Source organism: Eublepharis macularius, chromosome 4 (genome assembly GCF_028583425.1).
Source record: "Eublepharis macularius isolate TG4126 chromosome 4, MPM_Emac_v1.0, whole genome shotgun sequence".
NCBI lineage: Eukaryota > Metazoa > Chordata > Lepidosauria > Squamata > Eublepharidae > Eublepharis > Eublepharis macularius.
In genome coordinates, this window is record NC_072793.1 from 188,160,569 (window position 1) to 188,166,932 (window position 6,364).

A 6,364-nucleotide genomic window follows, 5' to 3' on the forward strand; every position below is an offset into this window, starting at 1 on the left:
CCTTTGTTTCTCACCATGATCTGCCTAGGCAGTTCTGTCCCCTGAATTTAGGGTTCCACCTCTCTTATCGACCAATCAAATTCCCAATTCCTCCCCGTGTCCGGGCTGCATGATCGCTCAGTGGTCGTTTGCCAGTTGGAGGGTCCTCGTTTTGCAACCGTATCACGCTATTTGTGGGAGGAGATGCTTTTCAAACGGGGCCTGTTCCAAGGACGCCACTGACCTTTTCCACAGTAACTTATCCCACTTGGAATTCACCCTGCTTAAGTGTCCACTTTTAAAAATCTATTCGTTTGTAATACTAGAATAACATAAGGATATTATGCCTTAACAACCATGAATAGAATTGAGTAGCTATGTTAAAAGCATGATGAAAATATAAGTTATAAACAGTGATATGATCTTGCTAAAGCTATGCTGAAAATGCTTCAAGTTTTTCAGACTACTATAATATCGTCTGCCAGCAGATGGGATCGCATTCAAAAAATAAAATTTTTGAAATCCATCCTGAATGCTCAGAAATTCTTACTTCTGTTACGTTTTAATAATATATTCCCACTCTCTTTATAGCAGCCCTCTCCCTCCCTCCCAGACTCATCTTTCTAAGATCTTTAAATCTTACTAAATAAACTTCAACCTAAGAGTGAACTCCGATAAAAGGGAGTTTGGTCACCTCACTCTCTCAATCTCTTTCTATAATGTTCTGAACATATTCTCCTTCATAGCTAACTCACCCTATCTCTTGATTTTACCAGAATAATTGCCTTTACTTAACATAACGGAGCATTTTCACAGCACAGCGAAGTCTCTCTCCCTTCACACCTGGCTACAATTCAGCAAGCATTCCAGTTGCTCCCAAAAACATATTGCATGAGAAAACCGCTAGGACATGTTTTTCTCTGTCTAAAGGGTCAAACACAGACAGTCGCTCGCTTGCTCTCTTGCTCACTGAACCATGCACAGAGGCCTAGAACATTGGTTTGCTCAGCCTTAAAAATGTATATGCATCATCTCTGCTATAACAGTGGGATAGTGACTAGCAGCATAGCCCAGATGGATGCAGCCAACCGGTGGCACAACAGGAGTCTTACTCAGGTGTTCCCGAAAGGGAGCATGCATAGGGAAGTGACTGGGCAAACACCCCACCTGTGGGACCACACAGGTCACGGTTGAACCTGTCTCCCAAGTGACCGTACGATTACACACAGAAAATGTATCAGGGGCGCCGCAGTGCAGGTAGAGGGGGAACCAAGCAACCCAAAGGTGGCAATGGAGGGGCCCCAGCCCAATCAATACTCAAGCAGAGGTTTGGAGAGGGGCGGAGTCACACACCCATCCTCTTAAAGGCACAGGAGGCCCCACCAAACAAAATGGAAGCAGCAGCACAAAAAAAGAGGGAAAGGGGCCCTCCCCTCCACTCACTGGGAGCAGCCCTAAGCAGGTCCACCCAAACGTCAGCCCCGTGCAAAGCAATGGCACCAACCCCCAAGGAAGGGGCAGAGGGAGAGCGAAAGGAACCGCGGGCTGGCTGCGGGAGCCCAGTGGCCGCCGGTGGGGGAGCCTCCCAACTGCACAGCCACCGTTTCGGGGCTAGGCCTGCGGGCAACACCCTCCCCTGCTGCTGGTGGAGGGGGACAGAGAACTGCAGCGCCGGGGCTGGCGCAAGGCTGCACGATGTCACCGGCGAGCCCCACAAAGAGCCCCTTGGCACGTGATTTAAAAAAAAATTCTATATTAATAAATGATTTGGCAGATACAGGCTTTAAAAGTGTTAAATTGCAAAATAGCAGTACAGTCTAAAACAGTTAAAAATACACAGTTCAGCGAGAGGAAAATCATCAGAAGACTGTGAAATCCCACTGGAAGAAAAACTTCTGCGTGACAGGCACCCCAACGAAAGAATTTCCCAAACTCTGTGCATGGAATTAAGCCATAAGAGATGATGAAACCCGAAGCAACTAACGGAAGGACAGGCCAACGTAGTCTTGCTGGACCTCGCCACAGCACTCAGGACAGTTGATTCTGAGCTTTTGACCCACCGCCTCGCCGATGTGGGGGTTCGTGGGACAGCCTTACAGTGGCTGGTCTCCTTTCTTCATGGCCGAGGATAGAAGGTGGCGCTGGGGGAGCAGTTACTGTCGCGCCACCCATTGGTGTGCGGTGTCCCACAGGGGGTAATATGCTCCCCCTCGCCCAGCTGGTGCAAAGCTTCAGACTTGAGTGTCACCAATATGTGGATGACCCCCAGTTGTATCTGTTGATGGATGGCCGGCCTGGAGATCTGGCCAGGACTCTGGAGGCCATAACTGGATGGCTAAACCAGAGCAGACTGAAGTTGAATCCAACAAAGACGGAAGTCCTGTACCTGGGCCAAGGGTTGTTGGGTTCAGGGATCCAGCTCCCACTTCTCGATGGCGCATTTGCTTACACCTGCTTCTTACGTCGAAGAGCCTGGGTGTGGTCTCGGATGCCTCCTTATCTATGGAGGCCCAGATCACGGCGGTTGCCAGATCGGCATTTTACTATTTTCACCAGATCAGGCAGCTTGCCCCCTACCTCTCACCCCGCGACCTTGTAACAGTGATCCATGCAATGGTCACCTCCAGGCTGGACTACTGTAACTCGCTCTATACTGGGCTGCTCTTGGGCCTGCTCCGGAGACTACAGCTGGTCCAGAATGCAGCGGTGTGTGGCTTTTGACTGTTCCGGGGGGCTTTTGACTGTTCCGGGTGGCTTTTGACTGTTCCAGGTGTCATATAAGCCGTTCCGGGCTTATATGACACCTGTTCTGCGCCAGCTGCACTGGCTCCTGGTGGAATTCCGGATCAGGTTCAAGGTGCTGGTTTTGACGTTTAAGGCCCTTAGCAGACTGGGAACAGCATACCTTGATAAAAATATTGAAAAGTACCAGGCCCAAAACCGAGCCCTGCGGCACCCCACTGGACACCTTCCTCCAATCTGATGAAACGCCGTTGACCACCACTCTTTGAGTGTGGTCCTCCAACCAGTTCCCTATCCACCGAACTGTCCTATAGTCTACTCCACAGTCTTCCAGTTTGCCCATCAGAATGTCATGGGGGACCTTATCAAAAGCTTTACTGAAATCCAGATAAATCACGTCAACAGAGTTCCCCCGATCCAGTCAGCTGGTCACTCGGTCAAAGAAGGAAACCAGGTTGGTCTGGCAAGATCTGTTGGGGACAAAACCATGCTGACTTCCCCGGATCACTGAGTGGTCCTTCAGATGCTTACAGATCGGTCCCTTTAAAATCTGTTCTAGTATCTTCCCGGAGTGGCAGAAAGAGCGGCCCAGAAGCAGGAAGGTGCCAAGTTGGACCCCAGAGATGCTAGATCTCTCTGTTCACGCTGCAGGCAACTGGAGAAGCTTTCAACAGCAGTTTGACTTCTTCTGGGAAGACAGCAGAGGTGAGGAGATCTGCTACTGCAGAGAGTGTAGCAAGACCCCTAATGGAGTATTACGGAGAATTTGGAATTCCACAGGTTATAACTTCTGATAGGGGCGTGGAATTTGTTAATACGTTGATGCAGAAGTTATATGAAATTGCTGGGATTAGGTAGAGTCTAAGTACAGCATACCATGCTCAGTCCCATGGCCAGGCCGAGAGATGGGGGGGGGACGGGGGGACGGGGGACGACGACTCTGATCCGAGTGATCAAGGCATTATGTATGGAGCAACGTGGGGATTGAGAAATAGCTTTGCTCCTCCTTGTCAGTGCTTTAATGAATCACCACATCCTTCCTTGAGAGGCCAGGCCCCAGATGAAGTGATCTTTGGGATAAAGTTTCATGGAACTTTACGTTGCTGCAGTGAAGATGGGACGGGGTGTTAGAGCCCGGCATGCCAGTTTCAGTGACACAGTTCCTTACTGATCTGCAATAAAATCAAAAGAGGGGGCGTGAAATTGTCCATATTGAAGTCACTGAGGCCCAGAAGAAGCATAAAGGGTATTTTGATAGAACAGCTAAGCCAAGAACCTTGCAAACGGGAGACTTGTTTTCAGTAATAAATCCTGATACAGTTAAAAAGCTGGATGTGCATTGGCCAGACCCAGTTAAGGTGGAAGAATGTTGCACGGACAATAACTACTGCATCAGGGATTCAACCAGAGGCCCAGTAGTTCTTCATATAAATAGGCTTAAGATATTTACATCTGTACCTATATGTATCCATAGATGGGTAAAAGCACATAAATGTGATTATTGTCGAAAGAGCTTGGCTCAGAGTGCACATCTTACTGCTCATCAACGTATCCATATAGAGGAGAAACCATATAAATGTGATTACTGTTGAAAGAGCTTGGCTCAGAGTGCACATCTTACTGCCCATTGACGTATCCATATAGAGGAGAAACCATATAAAAGTGAAGACTGTGGAAAGGGCTTGGCTCATAGTGCACATCTTATTGCCCATCGAGGTTTCCATATAGTGGAGAAACCATATAAATGTGAAAACTGTGGAAAGGGTTTTGGTCTTCGGAAGGCATTCCCTCCTCCTCCGTCACTGATCCTGACCGGTGAAGGAGGGCGTGGGCATCGCCACCTGCTCCACACGTGATCTCAGCCACGTGAAGGGGGGCTGTGCTGCCTGCTCCAAACCTGATACAGGCTGGGTAAAGGGGGACGGGCCTTGTGATCTGCTCCGCTCCTGATCCCAGCTGGGGGAAGGGGAAACGGGCATTGGTTCCTGCTCCACGCCTGATCTCGGTCACATGAACGGGTGGAGGGCTTTGCTACCTGCTTCACATCTGATACAGGCCAGGTAAAGGGGAGTGGCATTGCCACCTTCTACTCGCAGACGGGTGAAGGGGAAACAGGCATTGCCTCCTGCTGCACGCCTGATTACAGATGGGTGAAGGGGGGTGGGTATGGCCGCCTGCTCAGTACCTTATTCTGGTAGGTTGAAGTGAATGAGTATTGCCACCTGCTCCGCTCCTTATCCTGGCTGGGAAGGGAAGAAGAGTATTGCCTCCTGCTCTGCACCTGATCCTAGCCAGGTGAAAACATGGGGTGGGCATTGCCACTTGCTCCACTCCTGATCCCAATGGGGTGATGGCTGGGGCAGGTACTGCCACCTGCTCAGCTCCTGATCCCAGCAAGGTGTAGAGGGCGGGTATCGCCATCTGCTCTGCTACTGATCCCATCTGAGTGAAGGGGGACGGGCATTGCCACTTGCTCTGCTACTAATACCAACTGGGTTATGGTGGGGTGTGGGCATTGCCACCTGCCCTGCTCGTAAAACTGAATTATTCAAAAAGGCTGTCCTCCTACACTCAGAAGGACACCCGATAATTTGGGAACAAAATCTTCATCATCCTCTCTCTCCCATTGCAGTTATACATGCCATCAAGTGTCAGCAACTCCCTTCAACTCTATCTTGGACAAACAGATCAGAACCTTCGCAAAAGAATAAATGCGCATAAATCTCATGTCCAAAATCACAACATTCAAAAACCAGCGGGCGAACATTTTAATCTGCCAGGACATTCCATTGCCGACCTCAGAATAGCAGTTCTCAAGCAGAGCAAAGGAAAATCACAACATAAGATTGATGAAGTTGAATTTATTTGCAAATTTGAAAAAAATGGATCCCCCAGGGTTGAATGGGGACATAAGGCTTTTCTTGCACTACAGATGCTAATTTTCTGCACTTCGCCCTATCACACCTATGCCCTATCATACTTATTACAACATTTTTTACAGTTAGCTTCCTTGAAGGTAGCTTTAGGTGGGTGACCATATTTGTCTGTAGTAGAAGAGCAAGATATGGGTCCAGCAACACTTTCAATACCGAGTAGATTGGGCTTCAGCTCACTCCCTGACACTCTACTTTGCAATACCTGGTCTGTAAGGAGTTACTGGGCCTGGATCTTGTGATGGACGGACGGACGGATAGATGGGAGGAAGAGAGAGAGCTAATTCTATACTTACGAATGGAAATCTCAGCATGCCCCTCTCAGGAATGGCCGTGAGAGTTAGAAGCGAGGCTTGGACGGTCTCTCGCACTCCAAGCCTGGCCTTGCTGCCCCCCCCCTTGACAGAGATGTGCCCCCCCACCCCCGCTCTTGAACACCCTCTCCAGTTCCAGGCTGACTATTTTATCAATTCTCCTACAGACCAGAAGGATCTTTGCTACCCCAAGCAAATGCAACATGATCACCGTTTCCCTCCAAGCCTGCCCTTGTCCAGTCACTTCGAGAGTGTGGATCAGGATTTTAGAGTGCTGGAGGGGAAATTAAATCTCACCCACCTTCGCACAGCTGAGCCAAAGGGTGGCACATGAGGCCCGGAGTCTGTTCCGTTCCAAGCCCGATCTCCAGTCCCTCGACCCCAACGAGGCTCCTC